The sequence below is a fragment of the Dreissena polymorpha genome, chromosome 9, assembly GCF_020536995.1.
Source record: "Dreissena polymorpha isolate Duluth1 chromosome 9, UMN_Dpol_1.0, whole genome shotgun sequence".
Taxonomy (NCBI): Eukaryota; Metazoa; Mollusca; class Bivalvia; order Myida; family Dreissenidae; genus Dreissena; species Dreissena polymorpha.
In genome coordinates, this window is record NC_068363.1 from 68,569,480 (window position 1) to 68,590,035 (window position 20,556).

A 20,556-nucleotide genomic window follows, 5' to 3' on the forward strand; every position below is an offset into this window, starting at 1 on the left:
GACACCCCTCCCGCACCTTCCCCAGTTGAGTCCCCCCCCCCTCGGAAAAAATTCTGGTTACGCCTCTGATCCAAAAAGTTTACATTAATGAGCCGTTCTTTGTGAAAAAGGGTGCGTAAAGTGTCGTCCCATATTAGACTGTGCAGTCCGCACAGGCTATTTAGGGCCGACACCTTTCGCTTTTATGATATTTTCTGTTTAAAGAAAGTCTATACCTAATATGTAGGGTCAATAAATGATATATTTGCCCCTCACAATGATTTAGCTATAAAGAAAAACAGTATATCAATGTTTTAATAAATGTATAAACCATTTTTTCCTTCTTTTATAATGTTAAATTTCACATGTCACATACACTCAATATTATTTGTCATAAGCCGTTAATCATGTACGAGAAATAAACGTTTTTCGTTTTTAAAAAATTGTTTTGTGCGTTGTTGCAATAAGTAATATGGCTTACACAAAGAATAGGACCCGCGTCATGCGAAAATGGGTTCAATGCCGAGTACGGCCAGCGTATCTCCAGACCATTGTGAACAGTCTGGTCAAAAGATCCTCTGTCCGCTTTCATCAAACCATTGATTTACTATTATTTAATTTCAGACGCATTTTATGTTGATGCAGTTTCAATTAATTTGCGATGCAAATTATCCGAATTCCTTATTAAATGTTTTGAAAGAAACTCCGGGCTATTTGAGAGGTTCAGAGCTCCATACAACATGTGTAAGCCCAAAACATATTTTAAATTCAACGGACGTTATCCCAAATGTATCAATTTCCGGCGATTTTGACTGTTTAAACGATTTTCGTTTTGTCACTAGTGTAAATTTGCCATTTAATCGAATGCTATGGCCTTAATGCGTTCTGTAAAAACCGATTTTTACCCGATTGCGTGGCAGTGGCTTGTGTGAGGCGTTGACTCCAGTTGTATTTAAGTTTGTGTCGGTTGCGTGTCTTCGTACTGTGTGTTGTGCTTTTTTCATAAAGAAATGTGTCATGACAATAAAATAGCCACAAGGGAAAACAGGGTGTTGTCCAGAAGTGTATAGTTTCTATTTCGGGATTTTCGTCCGTTATTGCCGAAAATCATCAGCCACTCAACTTTCGTCAGTTCTTAACATGGTTATTTGAATAATTTCCGCTACAGTGGTTGGTAGTCTGTTTCTGTTTGTTTTTTACACAAAATGTATATTCTTCTTGAAGTCTTATTTAATGAAATAATAGAGTCAATTTAAATCTTTAAAAACAATTTGCTAACAGTGCACATTACAAGAAATCTCTTTCTTTTATACCCAATGATTAAATATGACATTTCTGCAGTGAAATAACAGCAGTGAAAAATAAACAAATTGCTATTATTACCGGTGAAAATAGTAACATTTCGGAACTACTTTTCTTTTTTTAGATTATCATAAATTATTATATATATATTTCTATGATCACGAGTGAATAAAAATCGTCATTCCATCGAATGCAACAAATTTTCTTTTTATTTTAAGCTTTTTAACCGTTATTTAACATTGTAAAAGAGTAAACTGCAGAATTTCGTTAGTATAATTTTGTCACACTAATGACGTCATTTTGTGTTTTGAAGAAATGTATTGAGGCATGCCACGGGGGAAAAGGAAACTTGTCAGCGAAAGGGAAAGAGCTGTTAATTATTTTCTTGAAAAAGAGGCATAACAGAAACAATATTTTCTATGATCACTCGTGAAATAACAAACGATCTAACACTGACACGAACAAATATCCTCTATGTTATTATTAGAGGTTATATGTCATAGCTTGATTTACCACCATCCCATGTGTTGAAGCCAAAATCTAACAAAAATAAAGTTTTCTTATTTGTTGAAGATTGTTTGTCTTTAAAACATAGGATTATCATTTATCACTTAATACTTGATATTTGCGTTAAAAAGTAAAAACAAAATATTAGAAGTTATCGTGTACAAATACGTGTACCTTAAAAATGAAATTATTCTCGGTTTGATAAATACGCTATAGTATGGTTGAATACGTGTTATTTAGAAGAGAGATTATGGTAATGGTTTAGCGCGTATAATGCACGGGTTTTGTGTGCATGTTTTAGCGCGAAAGCGCACGAGTTTTTCGTTTTGGGGTATATATGATTTGCACATCTAGTAAGACGCCATTCGAGGGTTGTTTTTGACAGGCAAAGTTATGGAGCAAGAAAACGAAAGGGTGATAAAGTAGTTTAGGCGTTCATTTGCGAAATACATAGTATTCGGAAGGAGATTTTCGATGAGAGGACTGATTCTCTGCTAGAAGCGGAATGGTGAGCTGGTACTTCGAACAAAGGTCAGACTTGTTGGTTCTGTTTATTGTAATAACACTGGCAACAACATTCCGATTGAAATTAACACAGGTTGTGTTCCTTGTTAACTTTTATGATAAGTATATTCAATAACATGCTCCATATCTTTATTTGTGCTGTTGTTTTTGTTTAGTTCCAACTATTCAGATACATCAATTGATTTGATTATTGTGTAAAAATGAAACTATTTAAGTTCAAAAAGAGGTCGCAAATGTAATGGTCTGGTAGGATTATATATAGGTAAGGCCACATAGTGTGTCACTCCAGGTTGTTTTGATAGCAGAGTTAGATCACTCTCCCTCATGTTTTTACGAACACCTTGCTTTATTTTTATTGTTTTTAAGATATAACACCTTATATGGTAATACATGTGTTACAAGTTTGTGTATTAGTTCCAAGCGTATAATTCAACAAACGATTAATAACAATTAACTGCCGTTTTCCATATAATTCAGCACGATGGTTGTGTGCGATATATGAGGTGGTATTATAATAAGCGGATGAAAATTTATGCGAACATATCTTTAAACTATTCAGGTATTCCAATTGTGAATTAAGAATGTAACATCAAAAATCGATACATTACGGAAATATATATTCTATTCATCTATGAAACAGCTATAGAGACTTGTCTTGTAAACTTTTTTCGAAACATGTTTGTGTTTTGCATATATTACATCTCGTTCGCTGGATATTGAATAAACAGTTTATGTTATTGTTGTATACAATTAAACATTTTCTCTAAATTGAATTAAAACATTAAGAGTTATTATATTTTTCATAATAATTTAAGACGTTAAGTTTCCCCTGCAAGGTTGGTGTCAATAATGGTGTATGCATATGTGCTAATTAATTTACGATATTTTGGATAAACTGTGGTATAAATTTGGTTTGAAAAGAGCGTTGACAATAAGACTGTTGTTTTAAACTTAGATGAAAGGCATTTATCGGTTTTGTTAAATTTAGTTTCGTGATAGTTTAATGCATTTTTAAAGATTAGGTACTGTAATGATAACAAAAGTAGACCGGATTTATTTGCAATATAAGTCGATTTTGTTTTCGTGATAGTTTTTGTTCTTGTTTGGTGGACTGTTGGCTTTATGTGTAAAGACATTTTGCTTTTATGGTGTTTGGCCGTTTTTTGAATGCCAGTTAACATGTGTAATTTTGCTTATCGTTTTGGTGAAAGCCAGTTGACCAGATGTGGATAAACCCAGTTAGCGCGTGTAGTTTGTTAACCAAATTTGTTAAAACGTGCGTTTACATTTACATTTTTGTTTTTATTTAATGTTAAGATTGTACTGTTCGAAGGATATTATATATATTGGAGAACATTAAATGTATGTTATTAAGGGCCAGATTGGCTTATGTAAATTAACCGGTTGGCTCGGGTTGTCCGTTGACACTTTGTTTAAAGCAGATTTTTTTCAGATGCGTATAAGCCAGTTTGCTTGCGTGTCAGTTCACTAAAATATGTCTCAAAACACATGTTGAAATTGCATTTACACATGTTTGCGAAGTTTATTTTTTCAGAAGCTGGACAGTTCGAAGAATAAATAATGAATAGTGTATCATTATAGTAAGAGGGCAGCTCGAAAGGTATAATTTGTTGTTTGTTTTGTTTTGTGTAATTATGTGTTAGAAAATAACTTGTTAAGATTAATAATGATGATTTTATTGATGACGATGTTATAAATGTTGATGATGATGCTAACGTTATTGATGAGGAGGAGGAATAGTTGACAGTATTTTGTGAATGGATAATACTACATTAACGAATTTTGAGTGAATGAAATTATTTTAGGTTTGATAAATACCGAATGATGTTGGTCTATGCATATTATTTAGAAGAGAAAGAGTATGGTTATGGTTTAGCACGTAAAAATGAATGGGTTTCTAGGTTTTGCGTTTAATTGAACAAAAACAAGTAACGGTTCAGCAACAGGGATTATTCTCAGATGGTACATGTATTCTTTTTAGAGTCACAGAAATTCAACTTTGCATCAATAACGGTTTTCTTTGAGATTTGTTTGATGGGTTAAAATTCTAAAAATTGACTAGTTTTGCAGCCGACCAAGTACCTATAGCTTTGTATTTGAGTGTGTTAAGCATTTTGTTGTTTTCAAATTAGTAAATCAAAGTTAATACGGTGTTCTAGTATATCAATTGAGCTTATGCTATTGCCATGGAAATTTGAGCCAGGGTTCGATCAGTAGCTTAAAGTATGTCTGTGTTGGTGAATTGAACCTAAAAACAAATGTCAAGTCGGTAGTTTTAATTTTAAGAGCAGAACATACGTATTGATTGTGAGAACATTCGTAAAATGTGTTTGGTATTTGTGCATGTCTCTTGTGGTCATTGGACCAAGTTGTTTAAGACCAATTGGCCTGATTTTGAAAGCCAGTTGGCTTGTATGGTCAGTTGACCGTTTTTAAAGCCAGTCTAAATGGTGCGTGAAAGCCTGTTGGCTTGTGTTGTCAGGTTACCGAACTTTCTTGGAACGAAAGTCTCATAGAATTTACAATATTTGCAAGATTATTGTTTGCAATGCAGTAACTGGACAGTTCGAATAGTATATTAAGTATTGAAGAACATAAAGGTATGGTTTATGTAGTATGTTATTATTATTACTAGGATTATTATGATGTATTTTATTTGGGTGCATTCGGAGAATTGCAAAGACGGTAGTTAAAAAAGAGCCTATTACATCAGATATATTAAAGAAATTTTATCACACTTTTGTTTCTGAGAGCGATTGTTCTTTGGGGTATTTAAGAGGCGTTACAATCTTTTTCTTATCTTATGCTGGTTTTTTAGGATAAGTGAAATTTTGTCTGTTAAAAGATCAGATGTATTTTTAGATATGCATTGTGATATTTAAGTTGAAAAGTAAAAAACGGACATTTTAAGAGAGGGTAATACTGTTCTGATTGCAAAACTAATACAGACACATGTCCTGTGAAATTGTTTGAAAAGTGTTTGTGTGTTGCAGATATTGCATGTTCATCTACTGATTATGTGTTTAGACCAGTTTATTTGTGTAATGTTTAACACTGTTTCGAATTGATTTCTAATAATAAGCATATAAGTTATTCTACTATAAATGATAGTTTTGAGGAAGAAGTTAAGTCTAATGGGTTATGTTTCTTCTAAATATGGACTTCATTCTTTTCGTGCTGGTGGAGCATCTATAAGTGCCAATAATAAGACTGTGGATAGACTTTGGCAAAGACATGATAGATGAAAAAGTGTTTCCACTAAGGACGGATATGTTAAAGATTCTTTGAAAGACAGATTATCGGTGTCGCTAAATTTAGATTTGTGAAAAGTCATTATTAATGTATGTGTGATTTGAAATGTATGATGTGTTGTTCGGAGCACATTTAAAGACACTATAATATATTATTATATAAATGGTTTGGAAATGCTTTTGAGTATTATTAAGTTCTGTGTTTGTGTTGTGTGTATGTTCCTTGTGGTCATTGGACCAATTTGTTTACGGCCATTTGGCCTGATTTGGTAAGCCAGTTGGCTTGTATGGTCAGTTGACCGTTTTTTAAAGCAAGTTGATTTGATGTGTGAAAGCCGGTTGGCTTTTGTGAGTTGACCTTATTTTCTTAAAAAGCATGTTCACATGGAATTAACAATCTGCAAGTTTATTTTTTGCAGTGCAGTAACTGGACAGTACGAATGGTATATTAAGTATTGGGGAACATAAAGGTATGGTTTATGTAGTATGTTATTATTATTATAAGGATTATGATTATGATATTTTTTATTTCCGTTTTAATGTTTATCATTAATTTGGTAAATATTGTTTTATTATATCTGTTTAATTCTCTTGTGCATTATTCGATTGGTCATTTGACCGTTTGTGAAGGCCAGAGTGTGCCTGATGTTGTTAGCCGTTTGGCTTGTGTGGTCATTTGACCGTTTGTGAAGGCCAGAGTGTGCCTGATGTTGATTAGCCGTTTGGCTTGTGTGGTCATTTGACCGTTTGTGAAGGCCAGAGTGTGCCTGATGTTGATAAGCCAGTTGGCTTGTGTGGTCAGTTGACCGTTGTTGAAGGCCATAGTGTGCCTATTTTGATTGAATTGATTTTATTGCTTTTACAAATGTTTATAATTGTATCCTTTCAGTTAAAACACAGTTCGAGAGGTATATAACGTGGTGGAGAATATTTAGGTATTCATTTTATGTTTTATATTATTTGTATTCTCTCTTTGTTTTATTCGAAAGTCCTGTCAAATACAAGCACTCACTCCTATTTTGTCTTTGGTTTATTATTTGTTTGATAATGATAATGGTGATGATATGGATTATAAAGATGATGAGATTTTAATAGTATTTTGAGAATAGAGAATAATAAATTTACTCATAACTATGAGTAAATGAAATTATTCTCGGTTTGATAAATACGCTATAGTATGGTTGAATACGTGTTATTTAGAAGAGAGATTATGGTAATGGTTTAGCGCGTATAATGCACGGGTTTTGTGTGCATGTTTTAGCGCGAAAGCGCACGAGTTTTTCGTTTTGGGGTATATATGATTTGCACATCTAGTAAGACGCCATTCGAGGGTTGTTTTTGACAGGCAAAGTTATGGAGCAAGAAAACGAAAGGGTGATAACCCCGCCCGCCCGCCCTTAATGAACATATGTATGGTTAAATAATTGGTTACATTGCTTTTATGTTTATAATTTTGCTATTATAAAGTCTATATTTAGTATATTTTCAGTTCGGTTTTTAGTCCATGTGAGATGGGATCTTAACACGAACCGATTTCTTTACTGGGAAAGACGATGGGTGTATTTTCATTTGAGTCTGAAGCAGCTAAGTTTTCTTGATTATTTTGACTCATTTTTAACATAATATTGTGTTTGAATGAGGTCTTTTAAGTTATGGGTGTCATGTTTTTCGAGACTCTCAATTTCTGGAGATAGTACCTCTAGCATACTTATTGAAATATTGGTATGTTTAAATGTCAGTGTTATAATTTTTTGTTGTCGTTCGTAATGAACGTTTAATTTTAAAGACATTTTTATTTTACGATTACTTAATATTTTCATTTTGGTGTGACTGGTTAGATGTTGAAGTCGGTTTAATATAGCTGTTAAATTCGTCATATGCATTTATATATTTCTCGTAATATATATGATTTATCAACATTCTTTATAGATGCTTTATGGATTTTATGGTTTGAGTGATTTGTTTGTTTCTTGTTGATGTCCGGGGTGTGTGCAGGATGCTTTTGATGTTTGTTTGTTATGTTAATTTGCGCAATGAAATTGATAATGTTTTAATTACATTTTTTTACTATAAAATACTTAATGTTACAGTATCTTAATAGCTGCTTATTTGTAGATTTCTCTAATTAGAGGTTTTGGGAGGTGATGAAGGCACCTAGACACCGGTCTCGAGCCATGGGTCCTCATACGTCCCCCTGCCATTAAAAGAAAAAATAAGAAAACAAAAATGGCAGTAGGGTTGCGTATCCCGCTCGCGGTTTTACCTGAATCGTTTATTACTACTGATTATTGTATGGGGTGTACGTGAAGTCATGTACACTTCTCTTGATTGGTTGTGGTAGATGAATCTTGCAGATATTAGCAGCTTCTTTGAACAAATTAATGTTTCACATTTGTTTATTTATAATATTTAAGCAAGTTAGCGTGATTGATGGGCATTGGGGGCGTCCTGTGTGCACTGTGGGCATCGGTGGGGATCAGTTTATTCAAATAGTAACTCTTTTTTGAGATATATACTTGACGTCTAATTGTTATGAATACATTTGCACCTTTTCACATGACACACATGTGTATACGAAGTTTTCATAATTACATGCCCTACAGCATTTAAATAGTATCGTTTCAGTTCTTTATACACCTGAACAAAGATGTTACACCGTTTCCAGTCGTCTCGAGATTCCTCAACTGAGCGGTGCCGTTGAGGTCTATATCCATTGCGCATACAACATATACGGGCGTCAGAAGAATTGTTTTTTGCATTTATTTGTTGAAAGTCCTGTCAAATACAAGCACTCACTCCTATTTTGTCTTTGGTTTATTATTTGTTTGATAATGATAATGGTGATGATATGGATTATAAAGATGATGAGATTTTAATAGTATTTTGAGAATAGAGAATAATAAATTTACTCATAACTATGAGTAATAAATGTTTAACGGAGATCGAAATTATATTCGGCAGATTGTCAATTAACGGTTCCCCTATCTGTAATGATTGTACAATTGCCAAAATCATCCGGATGCCCGACAACCCATTCGCAACAAGGCAATAACAATCCCTAGAAACAATACCCAAAAGAATCCTTTTGCCAATCACGAATTTTAAACAAATGACATATCATCAATTTACCGAGTTACTTACATTATCACCAGAACAGTACAGAGATGAAAAATATTTGCGAAAATTCTACAAACGATCGGCATTTTTGTTTTGTTAGAAAAACAAATGGCGTAAACTGAAAACGCTATTATTTAATTAAATTAATATAAAAGACCACACATTACATCAATTATTAATTGTTATAAAATGAAAAGCTGCGATTTAATTACGATGTTTTTCGGTTCATGCCATAGCTGAAAAACGAAATCACCGCAAGTCCCATACTTAATGTATTGTTTAAGAGAGTCCTTTGTCGAAAGTGTATGGAAGCGAAGAAACGAAACCAACAAATCAATTTATGTTTGATATTGTCAATATTTAGTTTTATAATATATACTGGCTTATTCAAGGCAAACCTGATAGAAATCAACATTACCCGATTTAGATATGTTGCTTGTTTCATTTAAAGTGTGTTCGCTCCTTTTCTGATTGGCCCACTTATTATGCTCGTTGAGATCTTATTGCTTCCATAGAAAGGTAGCTGATACTTAAATTCCTTAATTGAAAGCGTTCGAGAGAAGAAGTGTGGAGAACCGCCCAGGTCATAACGCCCACATGGCACCCATGTACCATCATAAACGATGAGCTAGACTTTCCTGGACCCCACGAAATAACGAGATGCACGTGTTCTGATGCTGAACCTTTATTGAACGTAATAAAGGCCCGGGTGTATTAACTGAGAGATTAACTACAGAGAGTTCGTGGGAGTACATGGTACCTAAATATCAGAAGTGATTTTCTTATCGTTTGAAATTATTAAAACAAATAGTGAGAACTTGGATTTAACATGATCATGAGAACATGGGAATATTGATATATTAGTAATTACTATGAATTTCTGATTAAATGACAAATTGCGTTGTTGCAAAAGCTTGTTTTATCACAAATCAAGCAAAGATGAGGCCTTAAAACAGATAACGTTGTAATTTTCAACTAATGTTATGTGTCAATGGTGATAAACTGGCAGGTCAGCACGTGTGTTTTTACATGTTTACTGTGCGCTTTAAATGCAAGTCGATAATTCAGTTGTATAAACTGAACAAATTTCATAGTATTGCACCTTTTTGTGCCATTTCATAGCTGTGCTTGCGCAATCCGTCTTATGGTATTGCCTGTTAATGCCATATCATGTTATTTCCTGTTAATGTCATGGTATTTTATTTCCTATTTAAACAATCTTTATATGTAGTATCGTGTTATGGCCTGTAAATGCAATGTCATACTACTGCCTGTTTATACCATGCCATGTATGATGTTAATTCCTGTTTCAGAAAATATTAAAAAATGAAAATATTAAGAAAATATGACGTTGCGTTTTTGTTATACCAGGGACCTATACAACATACAAACAATGTTTATATGGTTCCCTAATTAACCACAGTATAAATAAGTCTACATGTGAATCGCTACAACACGCAATTTCCTGTGAAGTGATGCACAAAACGAAAGCATACCAGACAAATCCAAAAAACGTTATCAATGTCGAACCAGGTAAATCTAGTCCAAAGCGTTTCTTCACAAAGCAAGTAATTCAATGAAAATGCAAAAAAACAAACAAAAACAAAGAATGAGGAGTTAAGATCAGGTTATGATGATTGATATTAATTGCCATGGCTTCGAAGATAATAAAATAAATGGCGTGGATATAGAATAATAGAGTCATTGAATGTTGTTTCTTTGTATTGGTCGGACATTTACAGAGCAGTGCATCGCTATATGGAAGTTTAATTGAAATAAAAGACTAGCGAAGGGTTACACGAAAAGCTCACGTGGTAATATTTTAGCAGCTTCAATATTGATATATTTGTGTTTATTATTTTATATAAATATTTTTCTTTCTTAGTTTGAGTTAGCCACAGTAAACACAAACCCACACAAAATGTTTGCTCTTGCTTGTAGGACGTATAGAACGAAGCAAAGAAGTTGAGAAAGATTTCTCACTGCAAATTCCAATTGCGTAACATACATTTTTTGTCATATTTCTTATAAATCAGCAATATGTTCGGTCTGTTTATGTCACATATTTGATGTTTTCACTGAAAATAATAGCCATAGATATGTTTGGTCTGCCTGAAACAAAACCTTAGCATTAATTCAAAGTATAGCCTGAGATAAACACTTCGAGCGTAATTATCCCTTCGATGCCAAAACTATAAAAAATCGAGGCACGCAGATATTATCTTCAGATTGAAATGTAAAACAATAATGTTTCGATTATACGAACAATATCTGGCGTGTTATACCAAACGAATGAGTACAAAGACCACGCATCTTCCTGTGCAACATGAAGTGCATCGAATAATGAAGTACGGGAACAATATGTGTTTGTTACAATGTGGATGGCAAGTAGGTTTAACCGCCGTCTGTCCGTCTTTCCGTCTGTACCACCAATACCTCAGCCGCGTTCAACTTCCAACATTATTATCCCTTCGATGCCAAAAACTTGTAAAAAAATCAAGGCACACGGATATTTTCTAGAGATTGAAATGTAAAACAATGATATTTTAATCATAAGAACAACATCTGGCGCTTTATGCAAAAAGAATGACTACAAAGACAACGCATCCTCCTATTTCAATATAAACTGCATTGAATAAAGAAGCACGGGAACAGTATGTGTTTATTACAATGTGAATGGTAAATAGATTTTTCCGATGATCGTCAATCCGTATACCCGTATTTCTGTCTGTACCATCTATTACATGAGCCGTGTTTTATCTAAAGAAATTTTCAAAAATTGAATATGTCAAGTCATTTCTACTGAAAAAACAATACAATTAATATTGTAATGATTTATAAACTACACAAAAGATGGTCATGTAAATTATTTTACACATTGGAATATGGATTTGACATGTGTATGTACATGTGTTAAAACAGTCAATCCGTTCGTTCATCTGTATTCCGTCTTCATAATGCCAAGTACATACAAATATTATTAGGAAACTCGGTGTACATACTTAATGTGATGGCAGGATTATGAATGACCACATGACCTAATGAATTACGCATAGCTTCTAATAGCTTATGTACATGTCAAAGTCCAAAGGTCATTTACTAAAACGGAATTCCAATAAACAATGCAATAACTCCAAAACTTGCATGGGACATACAGAGCATTCTTTGATTTAGGCGCAATGTTCATCGATTTATTATAGGTCAAACACTTTGTGCGTGATTGCAATTCTGAAATAGGATTTTATAAACCGGAACATCTGGTACTGTTGGTGTAATTTATATATGCATTTTGCTAGTGTTTACATGTGTATTATTCCTGATGTGTTACTTGGATGCTTATTTAATCAATAAGCAAATTGAACGACAATAAATCTTTAAATTAATTTTACAAAAATAATATTTAAAAGTGTTGCATAAAAAATAAAATACAAGCGCGCGTTTAACATTTTAGTTTCTCACTTCACTGTGGAAAATATGTCCTGGTTTTACCCCGAAGGCAAACAAATAGTATGTATGCATTGCGTGCATCTTCAAATTGTTTTTGATTGTTTATGGGCATTTATTTTTCGTTTACCTAATGATGCATAAGCAACTCACACTTTAAGAACAATTTAATATTTATACAAGATTTCGGTATGTTTTAGAAGAAAACTGCCAACGTTATTCGCAATGAGTCCCATGTTAGTACATTCAATTCCAAAAATGACATACGCATTTATGAGTGTGAGTTGCGGCGAGTCGCAATCGTTATTTAATCAACAATTCGTTTAAGTGTTTTTGCAATGACCACTATTGGCAAACAAACGAAAACAACAAAACAAATATTGATTTGTATATTCGCTGTAACGTATTTAATATCAAGACATTCTTGTCAGATTTGACAGAGCAATATTGCTTTAAAGTTTATATAGAAACAATAACAAAGTGTGTAATTGTTATGATATTAAATTGCAAGGTCTACAATAAAAGAAACATCTCGACGTCAAATATTTCACAGGATGGAACTTGTCCTTATATTTCTTATCAGCCATATGCATTGCATGGCAATTTGTGTAGACACTCCACATATTTCAAGATATTCAACAGACGATCCAGACTTGCATGTGAAACCACTCGCATTACAACATCATACGACTATGTGGAATTGTATGTACAATATTTAAGAATTTCCAACATAATATAGGTTTGCAGTGTAATTTCCAACATAATATAGGTTTGCAGTGTAATTTCCAACATAATACAGGTTTGCAGTGTAATTTCCAACATAATATAGGTTTGCAGTGTAATTTCCAACATAATACAGGTTTGCAGTGTAATTTCCAACATAATACAGGTTTGCAGTGTAATTTCCAACATAATACAGGTTTGCAGTGTAATTTCCAACATAATACAGGTTTGAAGTGTAATTTCCAATATAATATAGGTTTGCAGTGTAATTTTGAATGAATGACTCTTAAGACTGGCTTTTTGTCAACAACGAGCTTTTGATTTTAAAAACTTAACCAGATCAACATCGCATACAATAAATTATAATATATGTGCATAGCATACAAGGCATTATGCTCTTAAATAGGTATATGTACTGAAGGTATGTATTCGACAACCGTTTGTGCCATGATCTTTTGAAATTCTTGAACAAATTAAAAAAATAAGAGATTGAGAGACATTGAAACAAAGTAAGTTTCATAAACAAATATTATGCGTTGTTTTATTCACAAGCGATCGTGTTTTAGGAAATATCTTTCGAATGTATACTGTTTCTTTTAAACATAATTGATTAATAAGCAGATACTTTATTCAAAACGTATTTTTGAATTACAAGATACAATATTCTATTAAAGCATACATATTTTCGGAAGATTGATTAATTACGTTTTGAACGAGAAGACGAATTCAATTACCTAACAAGTTATTTTGCATTACTGTTATAGATTGTAAAATTGCATAAAAAATCATAAACGTTTTATTGCATTTTTATTGTTTCAAACATTCGCATAATCGACCATAGGCACTGTACAGATATTACCGACCCCAAGAGCCTTTTATTATCAAACAAACTGCGTACTTTGTCAAGCTATTTTTGATGATGATAAACTTCTGTTTGGAAAGCGCGTGCTTTACTGCAAATTTATTTCCTTTACTTTATAGGTCTGGTAACTACGTTGTTAACCTGTTCATTTATTTGAATGAATTATTACAAAAGTAGTCATCCAAACAGTTTACATTAATGAGCCGTTCTCGGTGAAAAGGGGGTTTAATGCAGGTTCGTAAAGTATCGTCCCATATTAAAATGTGCAGTCCGCAAAGGCTATTTATGGACGAAACTTTTCGCTTTTATGATATTTTCTGTTTAAAGAAAGTCTATACAATCCAATGATCCGAATTCCTTGTTAAATGTTTTGTAAGTAACTCAACGGACATAATCCCAAATACATCCATTTCCCGGGTTTCGTCTGTTTTATGTTTTTCGTTTTGTCATTTGTGTAAATTTGCCTTTTAATCGAATGGCTATGTCCTTACTCCGGGTTGATGCGTTCGGTTAAAACCAAATTGAAACCGATTGCGCGGCAATGGCTTGTCTGATGCGGTGACTCCAGTTGTATCTAAGTTTGTGTCGGTTGCGTGTCATTGTACTGTGTGTTGTGATTTTCTCCCAGTGTGCCATAACAAAAAAGAAGCCGCAATGGAGAACAGGGTGTTGTCAAGAAGTTTATAGTTTATATTCCGTGGTTTTCGTCCGTTATTGCAGAAAATTATCAGCCAGTCCACTTTCGTCAGTTCTAAACATGATCATTGAATAATCTCCGTTACAGTGGTCGGTAGATATTAACTGTTTTTAACTCAAAATGTATATTCCTCTTGAAGTCTTATTTAAGGGATTATTAGAGTGAGTATAGTTCCTTAGAACAATAGACTAACGCATTACAAGAAATGCGTGTCATTACTAGATGTTAAATGTCATAGCTATTATTTCCCAACCTCGCATGTGTTGAATCCATTAAGATTACACTTAAATCTAAGAAAATTAAGTTTTCTTAAATGGCGAAGTTTGTTAGTCTTAGAAACTAAAGTTTACTATCTATCACTTAATACTTAATCTTTGTGTTGACAAGTAAAAACAAACGATTGGAAGTATACGTGTACAAAACTTATTACCCCCAAATCAATTTTTTACGGGGTCAAAATTATAATAGGCAGATTGTCGATAAACGGTTCCCCTATCCGTAATGATGGTTGAACGGCCAAAATCATCCGGGTTCTAGACAACTCATTCGCTACAATGTAATAGTAATACATAAAAGCAAAACCCAAAAGGACCCGTTAGCCACAAACGAATATTAAATAAATGGCAAATACTAAATTTACCGATTTACTTACATTATCCCTAGAACAGTACAGAGAACCGCCTCAAAATTGGTTTTGGTTGTTTCCACTGGTAGCAGAAAGGTTACAACAATAATATAGATCGATAAAACGTAAAACGAAGATAGAGAGTGCATATTGACAGAATTGATACAGGCCGAGGTGTCCATCCTGTGAGCCAAAATACATTTTGTATAAGTTTTGAGTGTTTTTTTTTGATAATTCATAAACTGTTTATTTGTTAATATTTGGTTGGCATACAACTTTCTGCGTTAGCCAAAACATGAAACAAACTTCGACCGTCCATGAATTAATGTAAAGCATAAAATTCACGCAAATATAAGGCATTTGAAAATAAGATAAATTATTATATTAAAAGGTTATAACAATTAGCTGCAAATTGAACATATAGAAATTATAGTATATAAAGAAATTGCACAGGATTCTTTAGCCAGCGGCGGTTAATTATATTGCATCACTTGTATTTCTGATTTCCCACAGTTTTTTTCTTGTAAATTATTGCCAACGCGAAAATTACATCGTATTGCTTTAAGAAACCACAAACGGTACAACCAAGATTTTAAAGTGCATACAATAAAGCATTATTACTAAATTGTATATATATTTAATCTAAATCATAGTTTACGGTGATGAAATTGAAATAACAGTCATAATGTTTACTGTAGATATTCCGTTATTGTGGCCAATAAAACATATCATTTTCCGTAGTCATCTAATAAATATATGCTTGTGTAAAACACGTATAAAGACATTTCCAGCTTATGAGGGTTTAAAGAAAAGCTTTTCACGGATAGAATGGACTTAACATTACCGCTTTTGTAAATAAACAACGTTATTGTTTATAACAGTTTTAATTTCATATACTATTCATATTTTCAAATGCTTCTAAACAACCAAACAGTTTTATTGCAATGGCAAAACAGAGCTATACAATCTAATGAAAGCATTTTAATTTACATCAGTAGGCTTATCTGCATTTTTCAAAGCAATATACACATACATTCACTTGCAAAGTGTGAAAAAAATGTAGCGAAGCACATCTTTTTATCTTCGTTACAACTTTCTCTTATTTTCGTAAAACAAATTACGCTGTAGGCGTACAGTGTATAACCAATTGACCAATAAATGTTTTTATTAATTGAACAATATTTTCGAAAATTCACCAAACGATCGGCATTTAAGTTTGGATATAAAAGGCAAATGGCGTTAACTGATACCGATAATATTCAATTAAATTATATCAAATACCACACATTACACCTATTATACAGTGTACTTAAACAAAATGTTGCGATTGATTACGATATTTTCGGTTCACATTGCCTTATGTGAACAACATGCCAAAGCTGAACAACGAAATCAACGCTAGAGGTAATGTGTTGTTAAAGAGAGCATGTATAAAGTGCATGAAAGCGAAGAAACGAAACCAAGCAATGAATCAATGTTTGATTTCGTCAATATTTAGTTTTATAGTTCATACTGGCTTATTTACATGTAAGACAAACATGAAAGTAATCAACATCATCCAATTAAGATATGTTGTTGGTTTAATTGAAAGTGTGTTCGCTCCTTTTCTGATTGACCCACCGATTTTGCTCGCTTAGACTTATTGTTTCCATAGAAATGTAGCCGATACGTATGTTCCTTAATTGTCCCTTAATTGATGCGTTCGAGGTTAGAAGTGTGGAGAACCTTCCGGGTCACAATGCCCACAAAGCACCCGAAGTACCCGTGTACCATCATAAACGATATGCTAGACTATAGCGGACGTGTTAATAATAAGTTGCTGATAACCTAATGAAATAATGAGGTGCACGTGCTCTCAAGCTGAACCTTTATTGAACGTAATTAAGGCCCGCGGGTATTAACTGAAAGATTAACTACAGAGAGTTCGTGGAAGTACATGGTACCTAAATATCAAAAGTGATTTTTTTATCGTTCGAACTTATTAAAAAAAAAGTGGGAATTTGGATTAAACATAATCATGAGAATAGGCGAATATTGATAGAGTAATAATAAATATTAATTTCTGATATGATAAGCTAATCAAGCAAAGAAGAGGTCTTAAAACAGATAACGTTGTAATAATCCACAAATGTCATGTGCAAAGGTGATAAACATGTGTACTGTGTGCTTCAAATGAAAGGAGAATGTTCAGTTTTATAAACTTAACACATGTCATTGTATTGCCTCTTCTTTATGCCATATCATACCTGCACATAACATGTACATATTTACTGCATAGCAATATATCCAATAAATCTCACTTTTAGCGGAAAATCGTTTTTGGTTGTATTTTTAACAAGAGTTACATTGACCTTTCGACGACTAACTCCATCTTCAGTCGAAAGCGAAGTCTTCATACATGTTTCCTATTTCCAATGTAAATATAGTAGTAGTAGTAGTAGTAGTAGTGTAGTAGTAGTAGTAGTAGTAGTAGTAGTAGTAGTAGTAGTAGTAGTAGTAGTAGTAGTAGTAGTAGAAGTAGTAGTAGTAGTAGTAGTAGTAGTAGTAGTAGTAGTAGTAGTAGTAGTAGTAGTAGTAGTAGAAGTAGTAGTAGTAGTAGTAGTAGTAGCAGTAGTAGTAGTAGTAGTAGTAGAAGAAGTAGTAGAAGTAGTAGTAGAAGTAGTAGTAGTAGTAGTAGTAGTAGTAGTAGTAGTAGTAGTAGTAGTAGTAGTAGTAGTAGTAGTAGTAGTAGTAGTAGTAGTAGTAGTAGTAGTAGTAGTAGTAGTAGTAGTAGTAGTAGTAGTAGTAGTATTAGAAGTAGAAGTAGTAGTAGTAGTAGTAGTAGTAGTAGTAGTAGTAGTAGTAGTAGTAGTAGCAGTAGTAGTAGTAGTAGGAGTAGTAGTAGTAGTAGTAGTAGTAGTAGTAGTAGTAGTAGTAGTAGTAGTAGTAGTAGTAGTAGTAGTAGTAGTAGTAGTAGTAGTAGTAGTAGTAGTAGTAGTAGTAGTAGTAGTAGTAGTAGTAGTAGTAGTAGTAGTAGTAGTAGTAGTAGTAGTAGTAGTTGAAGATCTATTTTATTTAACCTGAATCGCGTTGTCATCCGGTTTTGTTTTTGTTATTGTTACTGTAACTGTTGTATCTACTGATGGCATTGCGTTTTTGTTTACAGCAATATAAATAAGTATTGTATTATATGAATATTGTTTCTTTGTATTGGTCCGACATTTACAGAGCAGTGCATCGCTATATGGAAGTTTAATTGAAATAAAAGACTAGCGAAGGGTTACACGAAACGCTCACTTGGTAATATTTTAGGAGCTACAATATTGATATATTTGTGTTAATTATTTATATGAATATTGTTCTTTCTTTGTTTGAGTTAGCAACAGAAAACACAAGCCCGCAAAAAATGTTTGCTCTTGCTTGTAGGACGTGTAAAACGAAGCAAAGAAACTGAGAAAGATTTCTCACTACAAATTCCAATTGCGTTATATACATTTTCTGTAATATTTCTTATAAATCAGCAATATGTTCGGTCTGTTTATGTCACATATTTGATGTTTTCACTGAAAATAATAATCATAGATATGTTTGGTCTGTCTGAAACAAAACCTTTGCATTAATTAAAAGTATAGCCTGAGATATACACTTCGAGCGTAATTATCCCTTCGATGCCAAAACTCGAGGCACGCAGATATTTTCTATAGATCGAAATGTAAAACAATGATGTTTTGATTATAAGAACAACATCTGGCGTGTTATGCCAAAAGAATAAGTACAAAGACCACGCATCTTCCCACCACGTTCTGACAGATATGAAGTCATTAGGTAGTGATGCCTTATAACAAACAGTTAAATGAAAACGCATATCATCGAAAGAAAGTAAAAAGTGAGTGTGCATCAATCAACAATATTATATACCAGCAATAGACCTTTGCACGGTAGATAATGCAATGAAGAAAGTTTATATTTCCATTTATAGTCCGAAAACATTATCTTAAGTTTATAAATAATAATTACTCTGCAATATTTAGCTTGGCATTGTCTGGATTGAACCCTCGCCAATAAAAATGTGAGCTAAAAGAGCACGGCAAGTCAAACACCAATGTTATGATGTAATTGGTCAGATGCTGCATGGGAATTTACTTGATTTGACCAATTAAATATAGCATAGCGCAATTTATGTCACAACAATGCAGGGGATATTCGAAATTGACCAACAGAAAGCCGCACCTCACTATATGTTATTGCAAGTGATCAATCGTGACAAAAGATAGAATGCTGATTTCTCCACAATGAGCTTCATATCGTAACCAACGAGTCTGTTTAGTTTTATGAGAAATATAGATATTTTACATACTTCGAGGGCGTTTAATACGTAATTTAATGATAGATACATGCTTTTCAAGTTGTTTGGAAAAAAAACTTGAAATAAAGATGGTAATTTAAGATGAATTACATTGAGCAAACATTGGTCTTTACGCTCAGATCAATGTGGGAGGAAGGTGGACCTTTTTATAAGAACATATTATTAAAATAATCTATTAGGAAAACAGGCCAACGCCATTCAACATGTGTAAACGTTAATCAGCATGTGTTCCTTAGATTTTCACTCGGAGATCAGGATACATGCTGGTTATATAAAGCGCATTTCTCAAACTGAATTGTTTTTGTACATTTCTTGCATTTCCTGCTTGATATGGGATGTTATAAACAAAGGTCATTATTTAAATGTACATTCTTGTATCTAATTATTTTAATTGTTCGTTCAATAGTGATTTAATGTGGAATGCATGTATGTGTGATTTTATGTTGCAGAACTGCCCGAATTCGTGTGAGTGTATTAGATATGTGAAGAATACGTATATATTCTCCTTGGAATTGAAAGTTTGTTCTGTTTGGCAGGTGTACTTGTACCTGTTTTTAAACATATCATAGCAAGCTCGATTTTTACATGATATGAAATGCAAATGTCTCCACAAGAAAAATCACTTATGTTGATATCAAGCAAAACAAACTAAAAAATGTACAGAAAAATATGCAGAGAGATCTCCAGCGTTTTCTTCTAACTAATCGAAATGAAACACGTGGTAAAAAACAATAAAAATGAATCCGCAATCGTTATCTTTGTAAAATACACCAGAGATTGACGTTGCGTTTCACTGTATGTCGTGATATAATAATAAAATAATAAATATTGTATAATAATAATACAAATAAATAAAATTAAAAATAACAATAATAATATAATAAATAATATTAATTATAATGAATATAATAATTTTACTACTACTACTACTACTACTACTACTACTACTACTACTACTACTACTACTACTACTACTAATAATAATGATAAGAATAATAATAATTATATAAATAATAATAATAATAATAATAATTAATATTGTATAATAATTAATATTGTATAAATAAAATTAAAAATAACAATAATAATAATAATAATAATGATAGTAAATAAAATAATTTTAATAATAATAATAATAATAATAAAAATAATAATAAT

At 32.6% G+C, this 20,556-nt stretch overlaps 1 protein-coding gene and 1 long non-coding RNA gene across 5 annotated transcripts in view; one reads left to right on the forward strand and one right to left on the reverse strand.

Moving 5' to 3' along the window:
* Positions 1-20,556, reverse strand: part of LOC127844336 (protein-glutamine gamma-glutamyltransferase K-like) — a 226,580-nt gene that overhangs the window by 170,704 nt on the left and 35,320 nt on the right. The window lies entirely within an intron of this gene.
* On the forward strand, positions 1,974-8,386 carry LOC127844345 (uncharacterized). Its single transcript, XR_008032679.1, has 2 exons — positions 1,974-6,520; positions 7,064-8,386. It is a non-coding gene; the product is annotated as an uncharacterized LOC127844345 (long non-coding RNA).